Consider the following 27,952-nt stretch of genomic DNA (forward strand, 5'->3'; position numbering starts at 1 on the left):
TCCACTTTACCATAGACTCACAGTAAATCCCTGAGCATTTAATGCTCAGAAGTAACCTCATTTCCATCTTGCTTTTGATCCATTTTATTTCTCTTCCCGTGTCCTGCAAACAATTCTGCAACAAGCCAGCAGCCAAATACTTTCTTACATAAACTGTGTGGGTTTGAAGCCAGCACCTACCAGAGCCAGTGGAGAAACTCCCCTCCACTTCCATGGCCATTGGATCAGATATTGATAGAGTGGCATTTAAAAAACAACAAAGGAATTAAAAGCCTCTAAGCTAATTAGACAGGCTGGCACATGTAGTGTTTCCTCCATCTGCCATCCCTCAGACAGCTATGTGGCTAAGAACAATATTTCTTGACATTCTCATGGCAGATACCATATGGTTGCAGAAAAATTCTCTGGCCATGACTCCACTGGGCTGTGAGTTTAAACTTGTTCCAATCTTGTTTTTACATCTGACTTTGCCTTAACCAGTTTGTCTTAACTGTGATTGTGGTTTCTTTCCAAATTCAGCAGCAGGCAGACTTTCATTAGCTTGTGCATTTCAGAGTAGCCAGACAAAAAGCTGTGAGTCCAATGTCTGAATGAAATCCTCAGGGAAGGGGGAAAAAGTGGAGGATATGATGGCAGCCTACGTAATGTAACTTATGGCCCTGGCTACTTCAGATTCTTACCTTCCTTTCCCCTTTAAATATCTAGTTCACTTAGAAACCACTGGTTTGTTTACTTGGTTTCAGTTTGCATAATTTGAATCACCTGTATCATAGGACAGTTCATATTAATTATTTAAATATACCCATTTGGAAAATAAGAGTAGCAGGGTCTGAACATGGAAATTCATTAATTTGGTCAGGAGTTGCTTTTAAGACCTCTCTTATCAACCTTTTTCTGTAAGCAAGGTTTGTAACACACGAATGCAAGCAACTAACAGAAAAACTTGTAATATTACAGTATCAAAACTCTTAGCTAAATCACACTCTGATTAGGTTAATTCATCAGTGCTAAAGAAACAAACTCAGACAGTAGGCTGATTAAATGGGATTCTTGCAGTGATTAAAAGCTTTTTTAATTCCTTTTTTGGCTTTGATTAAAAAAAAACAACACTAAGTCAAGCATCTTCTTGGAAGAAATCCAACTTAAGTGTAAGTCGACTCAAGGGAGGCCTCTTCTCACAGCTCTGCATGAGCCACCTGCAATTACTACAAATTATCTGTGCATCTTTGCTGAGGCGCTTTCTCAAGTCTCAGATGCCACATTGAGCTTTGTGTGAGAGTGAGTGATGCTGGGCTCAAGGCTGTTGTTCTAGAAACATCTAGAAATACATTGACCTTGATTTTTCAGTACAGGTCAGGCAGCCCAGAGAGTTTCTCCCTGCTTGTTTTTGTTGGCTTTTTTTTTGTCAGTGATTAGCCAGATTACAGTTGTACAAAAGCATTTATCTTCAGCTGAGCTATGTCATGTCAGGTAACACCAAGGCTTATGGGCCTCTTTAAGGAAATCTGCAGCTTCCTAGAAATGCAACCGCAGCCTTGCGATGGAGTGTGATGTTTAAGGAGTTTCATTAGGGGTTTGGGGTGGTTGTTTCTGCATGCTAGTGGGGGTCTAAAAGCCTGCTAGATGAAGGCCAGATACTTGGGATAGGGAGGGGAGGCTCTCAGCTGTTGTTGCCCCCATGAAGAGGCCAGAAGGAGGGGATGGGGATGGGGAATGAGAGGCTTTGTGTGAGCTTGTGGAGAGGTGTGGTGAGAACAGAGACACAGGCCTCAAGGCATGAAGGAGACACTTTGGGTCCTTGCCATCAGGATGAGATCTTGCTCTCTCAGCATTGCTGTGTCCATGTATGACAGATGAGGGAAAGGAGCTCAGCTGCTCTGTGGTTATCTGGCAGCAGCAATGTGGGCCTGCTGTTGGCAACTCTCTCTGTGGGAGTTTGCTGATGGAGACAACTTTGGCCACTGCAACCTTCCCAGGCTTCAGGAATTCTTCTGGTCAGGCTTTATCTGTGCTAGGAGATCAAAAGGAAAACAAAACTGAGCTTTGTTTTATTCTGCTCAATTGCCCAGGCAAGGAAGCTGTCCAGGGGCTTGACCTCTCCTGAACATCATTTAAACATATTTTGCTGTCCATGGAGACTTTTCCATTGGGACCATGTGATCCCTCATCAAGGGGTCTAGGCCACATACACCAGCTAAGAGTCCTAAATAACTGCTGCTCTCTGTGGAGGTGTTGAGGATGCTGGCTGCAGCTGTTGTGGAGGATCATTTTCCAGAGAGGAGGAGAAGTCAGTCCTTGTTTTCTTGTGCAGGGAGCAGACTGCCTTGCAAACAAGTGCCCATGCTAGTCTAGCCCATGCTGTAAGACTGATCCAGGCAGGGACTCAGTTTTATTTTAATGGGTTATGTTAGCTTGGAAGAATTAGTAAAAGTTAGAGGCAAACTAGCATGGTGGTGATCACCAGCTTTGCATGGGGTCCTGCAATGCCTGTTATGACAAAGAGCTTTCATAGAGTAAATTGCACTGTCAGGGAAAGTTGCACAGGTATGGCCCCACAAAAATAATAGATGTTGAAGTGAAGTGGATCTTGGGTTAAATCTTAATCATGCACTCCTTGACAGACATGCTGCTTGCACTAAAGGATACAATACCCTGGTTTTCTCTCTGCCTCAGGTCCAGATCTCTTTTTATTTTGTTCCTTCCTATTCCTCCCCCCATTTTATGAGCAGGGCTTTCTAGACAGTAATGTATTTGGGCTGCTGCCTCTCAAAGAGGTAAACAGAAGGAAGAAATTGCCCTTAGGCCAGCTAGCAGAGCTTTTTCTCTCTAAGTCAGAAGGCTTTAGAAGACTTTTCCTACTGAGATGATAGGCTTTTAAATGGAAACCAAGGGTCATTTATGGATAGGCTTCTCTGGTGATTACATAGGGAGAGGGAACTGTCATGGAGAGAGCCTCATTCACTTCACTGTCAGTTTATTGGCTGAAATTTGCTCAGTAGAATAACTTCCACCCTCTCTGCATCATTCGAAAATAGAAGAAAAATAGCAGAAAAGAAGGCAAAATTAAATGCTTCCTCTTGAGTCATGGATGCTCACAGGGATTATTAATAGATGCAGAGCCTTTTCCCTTAAAAAATACGCATTTCTTTTAATCAGGGATTAAAGTCTTTCAGTTTTGTTTTACTCATCAGTAAATCAAGCTTTCTGAAATTCTCAGTCTCTGGACACTGAAGATGCTGTGTAACAATTATTTCCTGTGAGTGGTAATTCACATCTTGGAAGTCAGATAATGAATCATAGCAAATTCTAATGAGAGTTTTCTGTTGTTTTGGGCTTTTCAGTTTTATTTTGTTTGGTAGCTTGTTTTGGTTTTTTACTCAGTAGAATTCCAAGTGCTTGTCAAAAATGCACAATATATTTTCTAGTTGTGGACAACAAAAAGCAGAAATGCATGGTAATAATTTTTCCAAAATGAGTGCAATGGGGAGCGGAAAGGCACAGAAATGCAGTCCAGTGGGCTGCTGGCCTGAACAGCAAAAATAAATTATATCTCCTTGGGAATAGCCAGGGTATTGAAACTTTTACCACCTTGCTTGCTTAGCTTCCAGTAAAGGCAGAGTGGCCAATGTCTGCTGCAGAAAGATGGATTTAGACGAGTGACAAAAGAAACCAGGGGACTGAGTGAAAGGGTTGCTTTTAAGTAGCTCTGCCTGTGAAGATTCTGTGAATATAATTCCAGAAATCAAACTGTTTATTGACCCTAATGAAATCCTTAATCCTTGCAGCTTGGAATCCCTTTCTTTTAAAAGGGGAAAAAATATCCCCTGAATTCTCTCTTTTTCAGTCCTTCACCTCAACCAGAGGCAACAGCACAAATCAAAGGTCAGAAAGGACCTGCAGAACACAGAGTTTGGGTGTCTAAAAACAAGAGTCACCAGTTTTTGTCCTGTTTCTCTTTTATTGAGATAAAGAGATTTAATTTGGCCAAAGCTTGTCATCTTAAATGTTATGTAGTCCTTAGAGGAGGATTTCAGAGATAAACAATCAAGACATTAGGAGCTTTTCTTTATCAGTGTGCTAATCTGATTTTTAAGAATGTATATTTCAGATTTCATATTACATATATATTTCAAATTCAAGTATTTCTGATATCTTCTTCTGCATATCAACTTCCACATTCAAAACACTATTGTTTCAGCTAGTGAGCCAATGTAACTTTTCAGGTTTCATATCAATATGTCTAAGGGCATTTGAACCTCTCTTTTTGGCAGACAGTCTTGAAATTATTTTTATTTAATCTCACTGGAAGAGATGCTGAGATTTTTCTCTTCCAGGTGTGGTTTTTACCCCTGATTATGTCCTCAATAAAAAAAAAAAAAAAAAAAAAAAACAAAAAAAAAAAACAAAACCAAAAAAAAACCAAAAAAACCCCCAACAAAACAAATAAATAAAAGAAAGGCAAGCCAATTTTGATGACTCAATAAACTTTAAATGACTTATCTTTCTGTCAAACTCTGTATAAAATGATCATGGACAGTACTAAAATTTTTTTCTTACAATTTCCCCTATGATTATAGCAAAAGAAGAATTTTTAATATCTGCCCATCTGAATGTATTATTTTCTGAATTTCTTTTATTGATTTTCTTTTTATTACCAACATAAAAAAATAAATCACCAAGTTTTGTCTTTGGCTTCCAGGAGACTAGATGATTGCTCTGTAGTTCAGGAATAGAAATAACAAATTGAACAAAACAAGGCAGATGTAAATAGTGCTGGCTGGAATTGTCAGGAGAACCATGTAATCTATATATTTCTTAAGCATGGTTTTGTATTAATTTGAGTTCAGCAATACTATAAGGCTTTGGTGGATGATGGCTGTTTGGATGTTACATTTTAAAATATGGCACTGATCTCATTCCATTGTTTGGTATATTGTCTATTGGTTTACAGCACAGATCACCCTTAATTGACACATATTACATTGTGAACTTAATATTTATAGGGCAATGCAGAGAGTATTGTTCTTGCTGTCTTGGCTGTATTTGTTCTATTTGAGCCAAATGTTTTTTAAAAAAGACTTTAAAGCCAGTATCACACTTTCTCTAGAGGCTCTCTCAGATATGACCTATGAAATGAAAAATGATTGTGCAGCCTCAAGGAGAAGTCAAAAATACTTTTAGCTAATTATGTGTTCTTAGGGGAGACTGATCAGGATGCACAAGGGTCTGGTACACTGTCCATCCAATCTGGTTTTCCCTGGGAATTTATTAGTACTTATGCTATTTGGCAGCATCTGAAACAACAGTGAGACATCAATCAGTAGAAACAACCTTGAAGACCTGATCAACTGAAACTGATGAATTCTGACACTCTTGTAACTGAGACTAGCTTTAGACCAGACACTCAATCATTTTTCTTCATCAATCCTCTGTTTCCAGGATTGTGATAGAAATTTGATAATTTTTATTGATTGTTCTTCCATGGAGGGAAATAAGAGACAGGTCCCTCTGTCCTCTGTGTCCTGGGCTGAGTCTGTCTCTAGCTCTGGATGGTCAGCCTGCCAAGGACTCAGACATTACTTTTCTGACTGTTCAGCACAGCTAATCCATAGCAGTTTCTTTAGTGTTAATTTATTTTATCCTATTTTCTCAGAAAAAGGACTTCTGTCTGTCCTACAGGCAATATACTCTTACTCTGTGCTCTTCCAGTCTCACACCTGTTCTTAACAGACTTCTGAAAATCAAATTGTGGTGAACATTTTAAAGCAATGATTAAGCAATTCCAAACCTAAATCAGTGCTTTAGATAGGCAGGGTTATCTGTAATTTCAGCAGTCATGTCCTAAACCCAATTAAATGGGAATATAAATAACAAAAACTGTTGTGTGAGGAGCTATGATAGAAGTCAGAAAATTCAAGAACCAGGAACTGTTCTTAAACCAGACACCATTTCCTTCTAGTATGTGTGTAAATGAGTGTGTGTGTGTATATATATATGTATATGTATGCATGTATGTATATGTATGTATATATATATATATGTATCTATGTGTGTGTATATATATATATATACATGTATGTATATATATGTATGTATATATAAATTTGGCATTTCTGTATTTCACTACAGATAGAAAGTTCTTCCTGAAAAGGCAGACCAGTTCTTGTCTGTCCCCAGCAGAAGCTGGTTGTGTTGGCACTCTCACAGGAGCCTTGGCAAGGCACAGAGGGCAGCTGGAGTTGAGAGCCAAGTTAGAAGTGCTTAACTCCATGAGCTCACAATTGTCAAGTGGTGGTAAAAGCACTGCTTTGTGCTGAGGGCTGTGCAGCTCAGCAGGAAGCTGTGAGGTGTCAGACCTGGGATTGTGCAGAATGAGGAGCAATTTTTCTTAAGCTTAAAACATCCCAGGGACATGAGAAGTTTTTGTTTGTGAGTGTATCTCTACCTCTGTTTCTTTGCTTGTGTGTGTGCCACTTCAGAGCCTAGGAGAGGTGCTGATTTGGCAGCCACAGTGCCAGAACACTCTGATTACCTGCTGAACATGCCCAGAGCTGACAGCAGCAGGACAAGTTTGAATGTGCCTGGAAGGGCCATTCTCTAGCTCAGTCTCTCTGCCCAACAGGAGCCAGAATTTCACAGGTTCATTTCTCCCTTTCAGGCACTCAACAGCTTTGCATCCAATGTGCCAAAAGCTTCTGAGAATCTGGCTACCGACTTTGGCAAACTGAAACCTGCCCATGACATCTGGGAGTCCTGCTCTTGGATATCTTACTGACATGGTCAACTAATGCCAGTCTTGGTTTGTGGTTTCACTGATGAGAGCATTTGCTCACTAAAAGCAAAACTGAGAGGTGTGTTTAATTAAAGCTACAGTGCAGCCAAAGTAGCCTCCTGAGTGTGGTTGTGTTAAGGCAGAGATGACTGAAAACTGGATCTCAACAGCTCTTGTCAGAGGAATATCAATTTCAGTTTCCTTTTCATTATCCAGTTTCAACTGGAGGCAAAAAGCTGCTGCTCTTCCATAGACAGTGTGCACTGGATACCTTCTCACAGACAAAATTAATTCCAGCACACACTACCCCTACTCCCAAGTGATTTCAAGGCTCTATTTCCATAGCTTGTTAGTAGAAGAGGACTGAACCAATAAAAAACCAAGCACATAGTGGAAAACACTTCTGGAACTTTTGCATCTTGTAGATTGTGTCAGTAACTTGTAGAATCTCTTTAACACTTGTTTATAAGAGAAAGCAAGATTTTTCAGAGAAGAACTGTGAAGGGCGGTGAAATCTGGTAAATGCATGGTTTTCCTCTCTATGGGTGTGAAAAGCAAAGCTTATTGCATCAATGCAGATTCATTCTCTGAAGTCAGTGGTACATTTTTTTTCATGAGATCGATTTTGGATTTGTTTCTTTTTACAAACTCTAATCACAGACTGAAAAATCTACCTCCTAAGAAAATACCAATAATTTTATTTAAACAACTTGAAAAATGTCGGATGCTGAAGAATGACATATTCCAAAATCTGCACAGAGGAGGCTGTAAGAGGGCTGACCCTAAATCTTGAAGGATCCAACTTGCCTCAGTGCTTATAAGCATTCAAGAAAAGCCCTGCTGGCAGAAATATATTTGGTTTTAAAAGATTAATTCGTATTTCTTGGGTATTATTTTACTTTCCTAGCCTGCATTTGTTATGGGACAGACAGAATTTTGTTATCTTGATGATACAACCACTGCCAAGGTTGTGGCATTACAGTGAGCAATGGATGTGAAGTATATGAAAAAGGGTTAGATTTGAGACAAATCCAGACAGATTGCAATCTAACCCATTTTGCAGAATAGGATCTCATGAAAGTAAAAATTAAGATGAAAATGAAACATAAGTGGCTGAGCTTGTGCTTTATAAATAAGTTCTTCCTTTAAAAAAAGGCAGGTAATAATATAATTACCTTTACATGTAGTCCATGAAAACACAAATTTTACAAATTATGCAATTAAAATATTTGTAACGTGAATCACAAATAACAACATAAATTTTCATAGGCTAGACTCTTAGAGGGCTGCAGGTTTTTGACACTCCACAGTCTTGTGATGATCTGCTGAGTTCCTCAGGGTGGTGGAAGGAATTCCATTGTCCTGACAGAAACCTTCTGTGGCATGCAGGCTGGACCAGGAAAGTCACAGGAAAACTTGGTTTGGTACAGAAATGTGCAAAGAAAGCCTCTTGCAGAACATGGAGCTGGATTTTGCTGACCGTGTTCTGTCTGATGGAATCCTTCCCTAATACAATGTACTTGTGCCTGGTAATGGTTGGTCCAGAGATTTATGGGTTGCCATTTTCCTATTTGGAGAAAAGTGGCTTTGATTTATTATTTGATAAATCTGGCAGCTACTTGTGGATATGAAAGGAACTTTTCAGATGTGGAGATATTTCAACAATATTTGCGTTTCCCCTCTATAGTTAAATGTCACTAGTTTCAGCAGGAGAAACAAATGTTATTTTTGGCATGGCTTAGGTGACTGTTAATATTTTCCAAATTACTCATGGGAAATTACCATGTGCTGGGGGCAAGGGAAGCCACTCACCCTGCAGTCACTCCAGCTGGTTCATCCTTACCACCCATGTCACGCTGCCTGCCAGGCTTCTGGCACTCAGAATTAAGCACAGATTTTCCATGGAAAGGTTATCCTGGCAGACAGTTTGTTGTCAAGACTAATAGCACCTGCTGACCTTGCAGGAGTGCTATACAGGTAATTGCATTAGGATAGCCACATATGCAAAGGAAAGGGAATTTTTTATTTTGAAGTTCAACCCAAGCTGATGGCTGCAATAACTGTTCCCTCTCGTACTGAATCTTGTTGCTCTGTCTCCAGTGGTATCAGCAGTTCAAAAGTAGCTAAGCTGTGGCTTCCCAAGCTGCAGTCATGCCAGCATAGTCTTTCCCCATCTATTTGACTTTATTTCTGAGATTCAGGGCAATATAAGGAGCCCACACAAGTTTGGACAGAAATCCAGCTCCTAATTCCTCTCATTCTGAGCAATGTCTTCCTTTGAAACAAACAGGAGAGAGACATCATTTATTGACATACACAGCCTACAAATTAAATTCTTGGAGTCACGTGTTCAAAGAGTCTCATGGAATTCCAAATATGATGCAAAAGCTTCTGAACACAATTTAGTTCTTCTGAGAGTACTGGTATATGAATGATTCAAGCCACAGCTCAGGCTGAAAATTCAGACATGAAAATGAAGCCCAATCATAGTGACAGATGTTTTAGGAAGTATGTGAGCTAGGTTCTCCAGCATTTTCATACTGTGTTTGTTCAGAAAAGCCTCCAAGAAATACTTTCAGTATTATAAGATGGGGAAAAAAGTAGGAACACCTTTAAAGAGGAGGACCACAACCTCTTTGGACTCCTCACAGCACAACATCACCTGTCCAGAATACCTCAAGTTTAGTAGGATTTATAGTTGTGCCTAACCACAACTATATAGTGAGAAGGTTATACTCTGCTGATCACAGAAATTTGGGGGTTTTTTGTAGGGACACAAAGCTCACTGAGGAGCCTGGTGGACCTCAAGTTTTTTTCCAAGAACCAATTAATATATAAGTTACTCAGATGTGTTATGTGAGAATAAATATCCATGTAGACTATCTACAGCAGTGCCCAAACCCAGCTGCCAAAGGAATAGTAAGGCTAGGGGAAGAACAAAGATTACAGAAGAGATTGTGAAAATATGCTAGAGATTGGAAGAATATCTGAGGGAAACTTGAACTCTGAGCCTCCCTGAGTCAGATGTGGTTTTGCTGTTTTCAGTAATCCTCCATGGATTTCTTCTTCTGTGAACTTGTCCACTCCCCTCCAATCCACTATTTGCAACTTTTTTATTTTGGAATAGGTATGCACAAATTGGTTGGAGCTCCCTAGGTCTTGTGTACTTTACCTGAGGATTGAGCTTATCTGGAGAAACACACAAAAAGAGAGGAGTCTGACTGATGGGAGGCTCTGTTGATTCCCAGCACATCAATTTAATGTTTATAAGCAGTGGTGGTATGTAAATCTATTAAGATAACAACATCTGATAGATTTGTGAGGAGCAAACTGTGATCCCTCAAACACCTGCACACCAAGGGGAGGTAAAATAGTTTGTCAGGACTGTAGTGCATGGCACCTGCCTGGTTGTTAATGATCAGCTGCTTTTGGCCTTCCTCCGCCATCTGTAAGATAAAAAAAATCTCACTTGACAGAGAATTATAACAATACATTATAGATCTTTAATATTAATTTACTCAGCTGCTGTGTGAGTGCATGCATGAACAGCAAATGTTGACTGTTCTGAAGGAAATCAGTGGCCATGAAGTTGTCAGCAGCCACGTGGAAGTCCATCTCTGTCTGCCTTGGAGACAGAAGAGCAGAAGGGCAGAAAAAAGTGTTATCTGCTGTTGAAATACTTTTTCTGTCTCTGATGACAGCTGTGACTCTTAATTAACAAAATATTCCTTGGAAATTTCTGCAAAGGCTTGTCTGGGATGTGTCATGTTTGTGGAATTTGCAACATGTTTCTGGGCTCAGCAGGTTCTTACAACCCTGAGAAGTCCTATTAACTTAACTGTAGTGTGAATTACTGGCTGGAAATTATGGTTGCTGAATTAGTAGCAGTATTACTATTGCTGTTATTTTTATAATTAATATAATTTCATAGAACTATGAGAAATTTCTCTGGTTTCCTTATTCACTTCATATCACTTCAATTTTTTTTCTGAAAGAAGCCTTGTCTGTATAACTGAGAAATAGAGAAAAAAGGCTGATTATCTCCTATACATTTAATGACAGCATTTTACAGTAGAAAAGAGAAAAAAATCTGAAGAAATCTTCTCAGTAAAATTATTTTTATTGTTACAGAAGGGTGCCAATTCCATCCTCTCAAAGATGAGTATTGGACTGGCCCATAAATGTGATGCATGCCCAAACCACAAATGCACCATGTACTCAGAAATTACCATCCCACAGTAATTGTGGATGTTTCTCAAAATTGCACTTCCATCTTGGAGATAGCCTCCAGAGTATGTCAAATATGCAGTATCAGCCTTTTTATGCCTTTTATGATGATTTCCAAGAGTAATTGGTGCTCATTAACATTAAATTTGCTATAAAAATGTACTTAGAGTGCATCATGAACTGGTAGGAGACTTTGCTGAGTTTTTATTCTTTCATGATTCCTACATGACACAAAAAGATAGTGGAAGAGAAAATCATAGAAGGGTCAAGAGGCCTGAGTATTGTTTTATTTCACAGGCCTGCAGAGCACTTCCAAAGAGGAGCTATTGATGGCAGCAGTATAGAATTAAAAAGAAAAAAAGCAAAAACTTTTTATGACTCCTTGCACTGTCTCAGGCAAGAAGCCATAAATCAGCAGCAAGGTCATGGCAGTAGATCACAAAACAGGTCACCCAACACAGGCTGGATGGAATTCTGGTGTGGCTAGGGGCAGCTTTTGATGCTGCTGCTTTTCCTCAGTGTGAAGTGCTCAGGGTATCAGTGGCACAGAGGGAGAGCACACAACAGCAGCACCCCTGTACCCCTTGAAGGTACAGTTTCTCCTTATTTCTCTTCTTGTTTCCTTGCTTCTGGCTGGTTCATGATCATCCATACTGACAGAAAAAAAAGAAAGGAAGGCATAGGTCTGGTGAGGATGAATCTCTTATGCTTTGCTTGTTTCTCTTTTCTCTTTCTTCCTTATTTCCCTTATATATTTTCTTCTTTCTTTTCCTCCCTTCCTTCTTTTTTTTCAAATCAAAGGATAAAATCGCAACAAGTGCAACTGCATTTAGCACAACTGGACCTAACATCTAAATAACACCCACCACTTCTCAGCTGAACTTCATCTGAGTCCCCCAGTACCACCTGAGACCTCTGATCTATATTTGATGTCTCTTTATAGCCTCTGAACTGCATAGTTTCCTAGCTCTCACCAGAAAAAAATGCCACCCCCTCCTTTCCCTTTTGCAGTAAGTTAACATGACCTGTGTTATTCTATCTCCTTCCTAATGCAGTTTTATGGGGTACTACTATTATTTTGCTTTCATAATGTTAATTAATGTCATGTACTTTGACAAGAGTTCTAAGTCTCCTTAACCTGTCTAGCTTGTGTGCAACTTATTATTGATTCAAGCCCTTTGCTTGACCTTGAGAAAATACTAAACAATTAGTGAGGGGAGTGTGGCCTTTCTAAAAGCTTCAAAGACCTTAAAGGGTCTTATTTGCTTTTCTGCATTTCTCAATCTGTATCTGCCAAAGACAAAAAAAAATGTGTATTAAAATACAAATTCCCATTTTTACCACTGAGAAGAAGTATAGTGTTGTCATAGGACAAAAAAAGAGGTGGAACTCTGCACAGGCTACCCAGCAGGAGTCTTTGGGAGAGACATCAGGAGCACTCCACCTGATGGCAAACATTGCTCCCCCAAACTCCTCAGGGTGTGTCATGCAGAGTCATAAAGCAGAGCTGTCCTGCCTTCTTGACTTCTGCTTGGGTCCCCACCAGTGAGAATCACAAAGTTCACACTGGGCTTGGTTTTATGTCTAGGGCTTTGTCTATATCTTGCAGGTGAGGTTTATTTAAACAAATTCCTCTATTTCCCCATTGAGCAACATCTTCCCCAAGGACACTGCATGGAAGCAACCTCCAGTTGTCTGTAAAAGTGACAAAATACATCCACCAAATTATGTTGGTACCATCCTGAGCCAATAAAAGTGTCATTCCCTGATGTGGCCATGTCTGAGCTGTTTTCATACCTGTAACAAATTTCTAGATGTAGAACAGGTAGAACTTCATACCATCTTTCCATAAAGCCCAATGCTCAGCAAATGGCCTTTTGTGTGTTGGCAGGCTGCAGAAACAAAATACAGTTGATTTAAACCATAGTGAAATCAATTTATTTTATCTTGTTTTACTCTTCTCCAAGCCATAATGGAAGCGCTCACCTTACTCAATAAGACCCACAGGTGCCTGGAAAATAATGAACAAACAAATTTAAAGAACCAACGTAAAAACCAACAGACTGAAACTAGCTGCTCATCTCTAGTTGGCATTCCAGACTGAACATTGGTTAATTTAGTCTCAGATCTTTCTGCCTTAACTGGGGTAATCAGCCCAGCGTAAAACATCCTTAGCATTAAGTGAAATTATTTTGTTTGACTTTTTGGTGATAGCACTTGTGCCGTCAGCCACATCTGAGAAACTGGTGAGGAAGTTTTCCCCTGTTGTTGAGGACAGGTTTCTACCTGGATCCCCAGGAGTGTCTGTGCATCCTTCACTGTGCTCAGAGTTCAACAACGCCTTGCTGAAAAGGGTTTTAACTTTATCTCATTGTTTGACTTTATGGTGGAGGGGTCAGGACATTCACACTCCAGGCTGAGGTGTGAGGGGGTTTGACAGCTGTTGCTTCTCTGCTGCAATGTTTTATCTGCCCTAAACCACAACTCTGCCTCGAGAGCAAAGATAGGCTTCCCACACGCTGATGTCTCAGTTGAGACAGATTGTACATTTGTGGTGGCAGGGATGCCATGCAAGAGCCCAGCCAGCCTGGGGTGCCTGAGCAGCTGGCATGGCACTGTGGAATGGTTCCCACCAGGAGAGAGGGACAGAGGGAGACTGGGCTGCTGGGAAAGCACACAAAGGTAAGATGAGAGCATCTGCATGAAAGAGACTACAATATGAGTGAAAAATGAGGCTGTCACAATAAATTGTTATCCCTGGGTATCTGAGTTAACACATCATTGGAACAAATGATACAGTTCATTCATAGAGCTCCTGCCCAGCCCTTTGCAGACACACAAGAAGCATTTCAACTTTTATCTCCAGCTCTCACTGAGAGGCTCTTCTTCACCATGGTTACCCTCTAGCCAGTTTTGTTGGGGTTTTTTTAAGAAAAGAGAGAGTAAATAATAGTTTCAAAATAGAGTTGTATCAGCACAGCATTGAAGGTTCCTCAACAGCCCTGCCTTGCTTACACGTGTCAGTGGACAGCAGAGAACAGAGTTTTTCCTGATAGATGAGAAATCAGGTAAATGCCTGCACTAGATGTCAGAGTACAATTCCTCATGACTGCCTAGAACGTCAATAAAAATTTTCACATCCATCCCCAGGGATACAGAGCAATGCAATCATGAATGATTGATATTCAGCCTGCTACAATACTCTGGCTCAGTATCAGCCTTTGAAATAGGTTAAATAAAATAACCACATTTCAAGAGCAGTCAGGCCAGGGAATTTTTTTTTTTCTTGTTGTGGTGTTGTCATTGGTTTTTGATAAAGCAGGTGGAGCACATGGTAAAAGCCAGTGCATGTCAGGCTTACACCTAAAACTCTGTGTGCTTCAGATTTCAATTTGTCTTGATGATCATGAAGTATAATAAGTTATTGTTCTTAAGAAATGGATCCATTGGATCTTACAGACTTACATGCATACTTAACATGGAATCAACAATTCCCTCACCACTTTCCTGTGCTGTGGCTATGTCAAAAAAAAAAAAAAAAGACACGTTTGTTGCGATTGTTGAGTTGTTGTGGTGGGAGATTTGTTTCATTATCTATTTATTTATATACAGAGAGTATAAATAGATATATGATAATATATCTATATCTATATATATCTATATCTATATAGATAGATATATAGATATATAAATGACCTGGTCTTTTTTGCTGAGAAAGTCAGAGGTGGTGTAGGTTATGTTTCCTGTGGCAGAAACTCTTCCAAAGAGGATGAAGAGAGACTGACCTACATGTGATCAGGTCCCTTGCAAACCACATTCAAATGCAAGGCAGCACAAGTGCCAGTTACTGGGGTTCAGAAAGATGAATCCAGGGTAATAGAGGCAGAGAGAGCTATTTCTGAAAATAGGAGAACAGAGACTCTGTCTTGAGGATCTGCAAAAGGCTTGTTTGGTTGAGCAAATGGCGATGGGGACAGTTATGTGGTTACTGTCCACAGTAAGTGCAGTAAGTGCATTAGAGATTGAAGAGAATACTAAGGACAGGAGCTGCTAAAGTTTAGGAAAACTGCAATGCAAGATGAGTGCGTGAGAAGTGATGAGTGGGAGGAATAAGTTGTCCATGAATGTATATTGGAAGTTACTTAACTGTGTTCCATTGACCAAAGATGTGCTTTTATGGAGACACCTTCCAACTAGGTCACACAACTGTTTTTCATTCTTGAATTTTGGACTGAGATCCCATGGAACTGTTTCTTGGCATTAGAAGTAGACTGGATTCTTGACAATTCTAGGTAGATGAAAAAAATAAAGTCATAAATTATCATCAGTCTAGATATTAAGCTCTTTTAATGAACCAAGCATTATGCTGCAGTCATTTCAGAATTTGTGATCCAAACCCACTGTGTTTTGACCTTTGTGCCAAGGCACCATGTAAAAGGCACATAAACTTGGGTGTAGACACTTATGTTTGTTGCAGATACTGGGCTTGTATTAGAAAAGTATGAGGGAAAGCAATGGTTTCTACAGCTTTTTTTGCTAGACTCAGATGTGGTGGAAAGTTTGATTGTAGTCAGTGGTGTTTTGATTTTTAAACTGGTTGAAAAATTGCTTTTTCTTCTGAAAAATATTCTATAATCAGTTTCTGGGATAGTTTTGCATATTTCTTTGTCTTTTTCCTTCTAACTTGTCATAAAAAGCAAGGACCAAGTAGGAAACATTTGAAACTTAAAATAAAACCAAACCACATTCCATTGAGCAGAGATTTTATTAATTTTTATGAAAATGTCTGTGGTATTTAAAGTCAAATTTTAATGAAAGGGCAGGTTCAAAAGACTTTTTTTATCCCTTTTAATCAAGTCATATTTGGGAGAAAGCTGTTGCCAGAGGTTGGCTGTCTGTATCCTGTGAGTTTTCATTATTTAATGTATAGTGTCAGAAGGACATCTGACCAGTTCAGAAGACACAGATGCACAGTGCCCATGCTGAAATATATGAAAAGAAACAGTGAACATATAGACTATACTCAGATTCTGCTCCATTCATTCATCATTTTACTTATAAGCTCCAGCACCTGGAATTGCTTTTAAACAAAATACTGTGCTTATTCCTTTCCTTGAATCAGTTGGTTACAAAAACTTCCTCACTTTTCCTGTCCTTTTTTTTTTACTCTGTCCAAATATTTTTTCTTGAAATTAACAGTCTGACACATTTCTTGCCTCATAAGAGTCAGAAATGCCAAACAATGGATTGCCATGAGGGCACCTAACATGGGAGAGTGAATTCTGACAGCATCCTCCATTTGCAGAGTGCAACCCTTTAGGGATTGTTTGGTACAGTGTTGTTTTAAGAATAGTTTAGGATTCAAGCAATAATTGAATATGAAGCCATCCTGAATTCCCTGAATGCACCAAAGGACAAGGTTCAGGGAAATCTGAGATAGGACAGGGAAACAAAGATGAGCAATTGCAAGGACAGAGGAATTATCTTTCCTGCTCACTGCTTTACTAAGCAAATCTTTTTAAACCTCTTTTGAATGAATGAAACCACAGGGTCACTTGACTTGTGATTATAAGGATGATTTATGAAAAGTGTTGTGGTAGATGAGTGTTTTGTGTGAATCATTGCAGTCTTTTTAGGAAAGGAAATAAGTCAAAGAAAGGGATATTCCTGAAATACTGGTTTGTTTTCCTTTCCTTTCCGTGGAACCAGGAAGGGTCTCAGACACAGCTGGACCTTTGTGCTGCTGTAGAAAATTGGAAAATATGTTATCTATCAATTGGGTGTTTTAATTCATTCCTGCCTCTGCTTCAGCCATCACTGAGAATTCAATTGATAGCCAAAAGGCAGAAGTTCTGCTAACTTTCAGGAGTGAACTTTATACACTTAATAAATTTTTTTTTCCTCCCAAGTGGCTCTATGACATTGCTGCATACCTATTTACATGAAGAAAACTTTGGATGTCTGTAAAAGGAACTCTAGAGGAATAGAACATCTAGGAATAATTTAATCTCATGTACTGGGGTAATGTTTTTGGAAACAGTGTCAAATATTATGGGGTATTTACTTATGGAAAGAAAGCCAGGAAAGAGGTCAAATGGTACTTTGTCAGGGCATCCCGACTGTTCCAGAAATAGGTGAGAAAGTATCCTGTATTATAAATGCATAACTATGCTCTTTGGAAAGAAAAAACAAAAAATCCAAGAAAGATTGTTTAATCATACCTTCCATTTTTGATAAAAGTCCTACACTGTCTGGCTCTAATACACAAATTATTTGGCATCAAATCCCTTGGGGATTCATCCAACAACATATTCTCTGAGTAAAACCGCTGGTTTTGAACACTGGGATTGAAAAGTGTCAGGAAAACCCAGACAGGTGACTTGAAACAGTCTCATTTTAATGAATCCAATCCAAAGAGCTTAGCCAGTTTGTATCATATATATTTCCTATCTGATGCCAGAAAATGCATATTTCTGTGTTTTCAAATTAACAAAGACAGTATTTACCTTATTTTTGATTTGGAAGCAATAACTACAACATTAAAAATCAAGTGGTGACTTTCTGCAGGATAGGGCTGGTGAGAGGAAATATCTCTGATTTTAGCCACTGCCTTTGTCCTCACCACAAATCTGCTGATTCTCCCATCCCAAGTTCTGCCAGAAGAATTGCCATCAGCAGAAGCATGTAGCTATCAGCAGCAGCAAACTTCTCTCACTGTTAGTGCAGTCAAGCACAAAACCAATCTGATCCCCTGTCTTTGTGTCATTTGTTAGCTCTGGGCAGTTCACTGCAGTGTGTTGACACAGCCACAATTTGTACAAATCCCACGTGTGAGAAAAGCATCCTGTAGACCACTTTGCAAAAGTGATGAGCTGCCGTAATTAGCTTGAGGCAGCAGACAAACCAGGCAACAGTTCTGCCTGTGCTGGCAGATCCAGCTGTTTCAATAAAAGAGGGGAGCCAGAAAGAGGCAATGATCAGTCCCAGGACAAAGAGGAACCTCTCCAGCTTCCCTTCCTCTCCCACATCTGTTCTCTAACAAAACCTTATGGCTCCTCACAGTTTTTCTCAAGTCTCTGAAATGCCTAGAACTTGCTTTGAGGGCTCCATTTGACAGATAATTATGTAAGAACAAAGTGGGCATTTATTCTTAAGCTACAGTGGACTTGTAAATGCATCTTTGCCTTTGCCAAGTGTTTCCTCCTGGGATTGATTGTATTAAAGCAATGAATTATTTCTACTTCTTTTTAGGTAACACTTTAGAATGAATTTGATGTCTCTTTCTTGCATCAGTAACAGTCATTAAATTGGACAGTACCTTTTAGTTGTTGAACAGTCTGCTTTCAGCTCAGTCATGTTTTAGGACATCTGCCAGGAGCATTCACAGACAAAGTTAAGCAGGTTCTTGAGTGCTTTTCCTGATGAAAACCAGTGATTAGACTTTCACAGGACTGATGCATTAGGATCCTAACACATCATGGGATAGAAAGACTTAATAGAACAATTGCTTTTCAGATAAGATTCCTTGCCATTCATAGTTATTTTTTCCCATATTTTAAATCTGTGTCAAATAAGCTTTGTTAGCTCTTGTTTTCTCTGTGTTCTGCCTCCCTCCCAATCAGGGGAAGTGAAGAAATAAAAATTAGGGGCTGAATCTGAAGATATTAGGTCTAGTCTAAACAACTCTGAATTTCATGGAAAATGTCTCCTGACTTCAAGGATGATTATATTGAGCTGTACTATATAAATTATCTGTGATGGATCTGGGTAATTAACCAACTTTCACATGAAACTCCATTCCATTTCTTAAGTACTGTTGTAAAATAATTAAAACAGTACTAGTGTTACATGTCTTCATTAAAATGATTGAGATGAGCAACTATTATGGTAATAACAGAGTAAAAGATTTCCTGTCTAAAAATAAAATTCCTTATAAGACAGGCCCTGGGTGCTTGCAGTTTTGACTTCCTTGCCTTCAGTCCTTAGGCACTGATTAGCCAAGATTCTCTTTTTGTATGAAGTCACTTAACTCAGTGTCAGTTTTGTGTAAACAGAAAATGCCTTTCATTAATCCTGCAGTAACAGCTACTGTGCTACCCTGGGTTCTTCAGGAAACACACAAACATTTGACAAAAGACTGACTATGACAATTAAAACACATCCTTCACTGAAAGGGAAATGGCTGCAAAAAGCTGTTTTGCTGTAGTCTTGATATCAATCAGGCACAGTGGAATGTGAGCTAATAAAAATGTCACTTTCTTTATGCTGCCTGCTTGGAGGAACAATAACAGCTGAGAAGCAGGAGTGGAACACCTGGAGCAGATGATTGTGTGCTGCTTTCTGGTCTCTTTGAAGCTTGGTACAATAATAAGGAATAATTCAGTGAATGTATAGTCTAGGGGAAAGGAGGATTAGCAGGACAGGTTAGTTTTCCTTCTTCCAAGTCCATCTGCTAAATCTTCATATTTTGAGCTGCACTGAAACATCCCAAGAACCAGAGAAGCAGCCGAAAGCTCAATCAGAATTGTGACTTGTCTTACCCTTTGTGTCCCAGAATCAAAGATTTTTGTTGGAAAAGAACTCTAAGATCAAGTCCAGCCATTAACCCCCCACTGTTGTGTTTGCCACTAAACCATGTCCACCACTAAACCACATCCATGCATTTTCTGAAAACTTCCAGAGAAGATGATTTCATTTCAATCCCACCACTTTCCTGGGCATTTCATTACCTTGGGAGAAGGCAGGGCAGTGGAAGGCTGAGATGCCATGGCACACCTGCAATGCCTGACATGACACAGAGCCAGCACAGGGACTGGCACACGATCAGCAGCAGCTCAAGATGCAAAAGTGTGAAGAAATAAGGGAGCAGAAGGCTGCTGGAGTTGGCAGGAAAGCTCACTTCAGGGCAGCATATATGGCAATACCTCACAAACAGGGCAAGGACATAAAACCTTGATGGCTTCCCATCACTCAAGCTTTATCTCCCATCCCTCTAGCCAGCTTTACTGCACCTCTGAGTCCCACCAGCCCAGAGAGAGGTGCAGTTTTTGTCAAGTTCTCCCAATGCAGACTCAATTGTACCCTTCTGACTTTTTCTTGGTGAGGGGGCAGGACCCCAAATATTCCACACCTCCACCATACCCACACTTCTTACTTCTTCCCCAACTAAAAATGCACAAGGACTTTTCAGTCAATTAATGTGTGTACTTGCTACCTATCTCTAGCTTTTCTCTGATGGACATCAGTGTTGTGATGTGTAATATACACCTTGGTCTGTCAGGCTGAAACCTGTATGGCTCTAAAAACCCTGGAATTTTTTTAAAATAAGCTAGTAGAAACATTACCTTCATTGCAGTAATTGAGATGAAAATGAGATTGTGACAAATTGATCATCTCTCTAGTAGGTGAGGCAATCATAGCTGAGAAAACTAGGAAAAAAGAAAAGAAAAGCCAAAAAGCCCAACAAAAAAGCAGATTCACCAGCCTTTCATGAGAGCAAATAGCAAGGTATTTGGCATGCTGATTGACTCTCTATCAATCTGTTTTCTGTGTGCCTTCCAAATCACTACAAATATTTGCCTCCTGCTAACAGGCAAACAGCAGGTCAATGCTGAAAAACAGATTATGTTTGTTTTGAAGTTAAAATTGAATGTATTTTTTTTTCTGGATGCAAAAACTAGCAAAAGGGTAACAGAGGTCAAACAGCAATTATCACAGTACCTTTGGCAACTGAGATTGGAGGAAAGGTGTGGGGAGGTAGTTGATACTGATGCAAAACTGGGTTGGTTCTGAATGCTAACACCATAAATAAGCACACCTTGATGTTGAGGAAATTTGAGTTATGCCAGACAGGCAGTTTCTGCATCAAGAGCAGCTCAACACAGTCTCTCCAGCCATCTCATTTATAAGCTAAATGGGAGGAAGGAGCAGTGGTACAGTGGTTTGTTGAAAAATAAAAAATGAGAAGACCTTTACTCACATGGGAAGGAAGGTTGCCAGCTCCTTCTCTCTCTCTCTCTCTCTCTTCCTTGAGCATATTCATATTTTATCATTTCACTTTTACTGGGTGACCTGGCTCATATGTTTTTGACACTCTAGGAATGAAACTTCGCTCAGTGCAAGGGGAACAGTTTTAGAGGAGTTTGCTAATGCCAGGAGAGGAGCTTTAGTGTGTGATGGGGGAGGAATGACAGGGGTGAACAAAAACAGTGTGAATAATTCATGCAGCACATTCAGATGCCATGTGGATCCTGAACCAGCCTGAACACACTATTTGCTTTGCATTCATAATGTTTCATTAGCTGCTGTAGAGATGAACAAGGCAAAGTCATTAAATTTAGTGTAATGTTGTTGTAGTACCACTTGTTGGCTGTATTACTGTGCAAAGACAGTGCCTACAAAGGACTTTGGTTTCTTCCCTGAGAGTTTTGTCTCAAAATCACTCCTGACCTGGAGAGCAGCTTCAGCCTCCCATCCCACAGCTCATAAAATGTGAAAAAGCCAACTGAGACTTCAGTGCAGGTGAGTGTGTGACTCCCTGCAGAAGAGAGCTCAAGACAAAGAAATCTTTTCAGTAAATGTTAAATAATGCTCTCTCAGTGCATGCCACAACAGTTACATTCTTTAGTCGAGTTAGAGAGTTCTATTCACCATAACTGATGCCTGAAAAAGGAGTTTTTACTGAACAATGAAATTCAGCGAAGTCCAAGCAGCCAGCATTGTGCAAGTGTACGTGGCCTGGCCATGAGGAGTTGAACCTTCTCAGGCCCTAGGGGCTCCTGCTACTCAAAATGAAAACTTAGAAGAAAAATTTTGGACTAATAAAATTCAGTTGAATTTTGAACAAAAATCTCCCCCACAGCATTGACTCACTCATAGTAGCTGAGACTACTTTTAATGGTGAACAATTTAATCTGGAGTGTTTTGCAAGGAACATATTTGTAAGTAACTGTGGGGTTTTAGCATTCCTGCAGAGCTTACCCCACATCTGCTTAGCTGCTAACAGATCACTCCAGTTTTATGTGACTTTTAATATTCAGCTGACACAACACCCTTATCACAGGATCCTTTAGTCCCTGTTCTGTCTCTCGCTGTCTGTGAAATGAAAAACATTGTTTAGTCTTGATTTAAAGAGATAAATCACACAGGTTTGCACAAGCTGTAGACTGAGGTGAAGGAATATTCAAGAAATCAGGTGCACTTTTTGAAAAGGTTCTCTGATTTTGTGATGCTGACTGTACCATAAAATGGACAAGTTAGGCTTACACATTTGGCAAAACAGATCCAGGGCTTTTTCTGCCCTGGGTTACGCTTGTTTTTTTCTTCCTTCCCATTGGTTGGAGTGCAGAGGAGATTGATAAGGTTCTTGCTGTCTCTGAGGCAATGAACCTGGTAGTTTAGCTCCAGTCATAGAAAATTATAACTGCAGTCACAGAGGTTGCGAGTTCAGGCTCTGTGGATGATTCAGCCCAGAGCAAGTTGTCATGTGAGCCAACCTTGTAACCTGAGTGGGTTGTAAAAGGGACTGGAAGGGGGCCTGGTTATTTGCTCTGTGCACAGTGTGCCATTAAATAGGAAAGTTTCCTGAAATGTCATGCCAGTTCCTGTGACTATTTTAGATTAACTGTGTAAAATTCATGGCAATTGTGCTCAAAAGATACAAACAGAAAAAAATTCATGTTTTTCAAGAGGAGAAGTAAACAATTTGTCCAGATCCATGCTCAGCTCTGACTCAACACTAAACAGCACAGCTCAGAGGTAGACCAAGGGTTTGGAGGTCTCTGACCTGATTCAGACTTGTGGTTGCAAGAGAGGAATTTGCTGCCCTGAGCACAGAAAGGGCAAACAGTTGTATAGAGAGAAAGGAAGAATGGGCAAGACACACACAAAGGAAAGGTCTGTTAGACCTGTTAGGAAGAAAGAAAAATCAAACCAATACAGGAGAAAGTCATGTTGAATTTAAAGCAATTTATCTGTGTTTCCATGTGCTTGAGTGGCTCATGTGCTGAAGCAAGAGGCAGTGAGATCTTTTGGAAAGAGTAGGTTTGTTTTCCCAGTTTTGCATTTGCAATCAGAATAGGAATCTTAATGGAGACCCTGCACCAGGAGTACCCATACTTTATTTACATTTAGAAATGAAAAACAGTGATGCATGTCACGTGCCCCTTTAAACGATGGCACTGTCCAAAATGTGGAGTTTGTTTTATGTGTGGTAGAAGTTCACTGGAAGGGTTTGTGTGGCATGGGAGAAGATAGAACAGTGGGTGAATGGAAAAAATGCAAAACACGAACAGTGTAGAAATTTTATGGGCAAAGTCTGTTGTCTGCTCTTCATTATCTGGAGCTTTTTCCAAGATTATTTGACTGTTTGAGCATTCTTAAATGTCTGAATTTTTATTTGCTGTTATTGTCATGAGCACTGCTAAAGGAACCACTCCATTTCATCCCAGGTAGCTTAGCTGATATTGGGTTTGTAGGTTTAAAATTTGATCAGGGACTGTGGACTCCATGAAAATTGCAGGAGGGCAGAAGGGGTCAAATACAATCATATATATATATATATATATATAAAATTCATGCATATGTATGTTTATGCTGTTCTCAATGTCCTGTAATTCCATATCCACCTTCCTTCTGGCACCCCATGTGGGTAAAATAAATAAAACTAGTTTCAAAATCTGGTCTCTGAAAACACCTGTGATTATCCATACAGAAACAGATCTTAAATCTCTTGTCCGTGGACAAATTGTTCGGCCATTCTCCTGAGAGATGTCTTCCTGCCCTGTGGATCTTTCCAATTGTTCCACATCTCTTGGAAAACTCTTTCTTTCTGGCTGAGTCTGGGATTGCTGTGTCAGAGACTAAAAGCCAGAGAAGTCTCCTTTCCCTTCCCAAAGTGACAGGTTCTGCTTCTTTAGCATAGGTGAGCACTGTCTGCAGCAATGACTACAGAGAAAAACTGAACTGGCTCTTGCTCTAAACCATATCTAACACTACAGATCCAACGAAATCAGAAAATCTGAAATTGTTTCCCATAATTGAGCAATCCAGGGAAGTCTTCAAGTAGCAGGAGTGGTTTAACAGATCACCCCAGTTCAGTTAGAAGACAGCCAAACCCAGCTGTGTACTAGAGCTGAGTACTAGGATAATTCTAATTACTAATGCTGATACTTGCCAAGTTTATTTAGATCTTCAGCAATTATACTTTGCCCTTGTGAAAGCTGTGAGAGGAGACTTTTCCCAACAAGGTGCTCAGTAAGGGTCTCATCAGCTTCACTAATTGAGATCAGTGGCTCTGATTTCCATGATGCATCCACCTAGTGCAGCCCCTCCTGCAAGGAGGGGTCAAGTCGTGGCCAAAGCAGATGCCTCCTGCAAAACATAAAACAAGATGACTGTATGATGATCCTTTTCCCAAAATGCTCTCATAACCCTCAGGAAATTGTGGTTGAGAGATTTCCTGTGCCAGAGGTATATTTCTGCGCTTAATAGCTCTCCATGGGCTTGTCAGCATTGCCAGAGTTTACTTACTGACTCCCAAGAAGACTTAAAATAAATTCTCATGTGGGTATTTTGAGACATAACCACTCAGTACACTCAATTGACTGTAATAATAAGTTAGTGCCCTTCAGGGACTGTACTTTCTACTACCAACAAAACAAGACAAGGAAGGAAATCTTGCCTGAATTTGCTGACATCCATCATCCACGGGTACTCTGTGCTGTTCTCAGCAGCAGGGGTGGCAATCAGGTTGTTGTCTGGCTGGTTTCCCAAAAGGCCTGGCTGGTTCTGCTGTGTTGTCACCTGTCCCTGTCAGGGCTGTGACAAATCCCACTGCACGAGCACCATGGTGTTTGGCCAAAAAAGGTTTCTTGGGTGAGGGCTGTGAGACAGATACAGGGTCAGCCTCCCCCAGAGGAGAGCAATGCAAATGTCCTGGCTTTGTTCTGGAGCCAGCAAGGGTGGAATGAGGTGAGAGGAACTGAGCATCACTCTGCAAAGGAACACTGTCATCTCTCTGAATATGCAGTTAACTAACTTAGTGACTGAGAAGGGCTGAAATTTTAAACAAATCATACATAAAGTTATTTTTTAAAGTCGACCACAAGGTCTGAAAGAAAGTTGTATGTTCATGAGGCAGCACAAAATCAGCATTAGCAAATAAGTAATGTCAATTGGGAAACGTAGGGGGTAAGGCATGCAAAAGTGAGTTCAAGAAAAATAAAGTATTGATGATTCTCTGTTGACATTTACCAGCACTTCATTTTCCCTCCAACATCTGTTTCCAAGTGAGACATCATTTCAAAGCCATTCATTCAGAGTAGATGAAATATTTAGCTATTATAAGACTTGTTTTTCTTACTCTTCAGTGATAGCTTTCATCCATTGAGATCTGCCTATCTATACTCTTTTTATTCATTACTGAGAGATAGCTGAATTACTGCAAGGATATTCACTGAAGATATAACAAGACAATTTATTTGTGCTATAGATTGACTTGACAGTTATTCAAAGAGTCAGACTAGCTTTCTCAGGGATAAGAAAAGCAGACTTAGTCCAGTCTTTCCATGTCTGTCTCGCAACACTCCTTTCAGAAAGCCACTCATGCCACCAAAGATGCAGATCCTTAGATAATCCTGGTCTTGCAGCTAAAGAGATGAAAGAGAGAAGATTCTTGAACAAAGACCAACACAGCCAGAGGGAACCCTATAATTCACCCAGAGCAGCTTCCTTCTTCTTTCATTCCAAGTTAGTTCTGTTATTTTAGGAAGTTGGGGGTGTAAGTCTTCTTTTCTCTGGTATTTTGATATAATTCTGTGATACTTCTTCAACATAATTATTCCATATGCATCTGCTACCCGATTTTCATCCACTTAACTTTCTGTAATTCACATACTTTTTTTTCATATTTGAATGACATGCAATATAGTTGTATTCATTATAACTTTCATAATAGTAATGAGCATGTTTTGAATGAAAGAGGGATTGCAAGCTTTTTAAAAAAACAGAAGTAGTCATATGCTTTAGGAAAAACTTGATTTCTTTAGTCCAATTCAAAATTAGAAACAAAAAACCCAGAATATTTTATCTTTTTTTTTTTTGAGCTTTTGAAATGGAAAATTCAGAGTGAAGCACAAAGAACAGGATGAACAGTTCAATAGCAATCTGCAATTTAAATTTTACTTGTGTCTAAATAATATAAAACTATTTTAATAAGTTTTGATAGAAATGTGCCTCTACAAGAATAATTTCTGCCTTGCAGAGAGGTCTATCCACGATTCCTATCTCTGTTTAGCAAATATGTCTTCCTTTTTATGCTTGTAGTTTAGACTATGCAAAAAAACCTGAGGGCTGAGGGCTAACCATAAGCACAACCAAAATATGCACATCTGCAGGTCAGCAGTTTATCAGGAGGGTGTTGGAACCATGGGCTCTGCTTTGTGGTTTGCAGTGTGGTGGCAGAGCTGTCTGCAGCTCGGGGAGGGATTTGGGGGCACAGGTGACAGTGTGAACCCAAATCCCTGCTCGCTGCTGCTGCTCACTCTGGCTGGCACAAGGACAGCAGATGCAGCTTTGCTCCTTGCAGCCAGGCCCAAGTGCCTCCATCTGTTCTGCTCCCTCTGCATGGCAGCCCTGTCCCAGCCAGGATTTGTGTCCTCAGGGCAGCAAGTTTCAGCTCTAGAGCCTTGAGCTGCTGGTGGTGACTCCTGCCCACTGCAGGAATTGCTCTGCAGGTGCTGTGTGTGAATTGTGCTTTTGACAAACATTTAGATGCTGGTTTTCATCAGGCTACCAGATGAAATGTTTTCCCTTCCCTTTAGAAGCCTAAACAAGTGCATTTGCCACGAGTATCCACACATGCAACTGCAAATCACCTTCCTGTTAATTGTGAAATGCACACAGCAGGGACTGCTGCACACCCAGCTCCCAAGGCAGAGCTTCAAGGGTCCTTGTTCTGTGACACAAAGAGAGGCACACCCTCAAATGAGAACCCCAGCTAAGCAAACACCAATTTCCAACTAGAAAACACTGCAATTACCAAGCCTACACTCCTCCCAGTCAGCTGAAAAAGTTCTGTTAGAAAAATTACAGTGATTGCTTCACAGCCTAAAGTTGTAAGGAGCTATGGATTCAGTAATAAACTTGTAGCAATTTTGGCAATTGCTTTTTTTTCCTTCATCCCCTCTGCCCCATAGGCTGACTTATGCCACCTAATCATACCAAACCAAGGTTAGACAGATTCATTTTCAAGTAGCAAAGGAAAACATGAAACAAAAATCAAGAAGAGTATAAAAGGAGCTACCAAAAAATTGTCCTCTCAAAAAACATGATTTTTTCCATTCAAATAAACTTATTTTACTTGCTGCTCTTCTACTGCCTATGAAACATCGATCTTCAAATCCTCATATGAAAGATGAAAACGGGCAATAATACTTTAGATGTTAGTCACTTTAGGGACTTGGAGGCTAATTTTCTTTTAAACTGCTCAGGAAAAGCTGACCTGATCAAATAGATGAATTTTGGAAGCAAGCAAATAGACAAAACATTAATAAAGGTCTTTACTTTGCAATATGGCATGTTTACAACACAACATGGGTAATAAACAGTGAGGACTAAAAAAATAATATTGGGGGGTGTTTGGCCTTTCACACAAAGATGTTTTCAGAAGGTTTATTCTGAAGTAATACAAGAAAAGTTCTGAGGCTGTCCAGTGTCCTTAGGATATATATATATATCTCTAAGAAACAGAACTTGCAACATGAAAACAAGATCTGAGGTGCACAGTTGTCTCTTAGATCCTTTTTATCTGATGCTTTTTAGTCTGAGGCTTTGGTCTTCTTACCAGCAAACTTTGCTTTCTGTTCATGTCTGTCTCTACAGCAGCCAAGGGTGTTTTGTAGGCTGTTACTCTAAGAGGGAATCTAATTCTCCAATTTTGTCTTGGCATTTGAA

Source organism: Melozone crissalis, unplaced genomic scaffold (assembly GCF_028551555.1).
Source record: "Melozone crissalis strain CALT ecotype California unplaced genomic scaffold, PUWL_Pcris_2 ptg000019l_1, whole genome shotgun sequence".
Classification (NCBI taxonomy): Eukaryota; Metazoa; Chordata; class Aves; order Passeriformes; family Passerellidae; genus Melozone; species Melozone crissalis.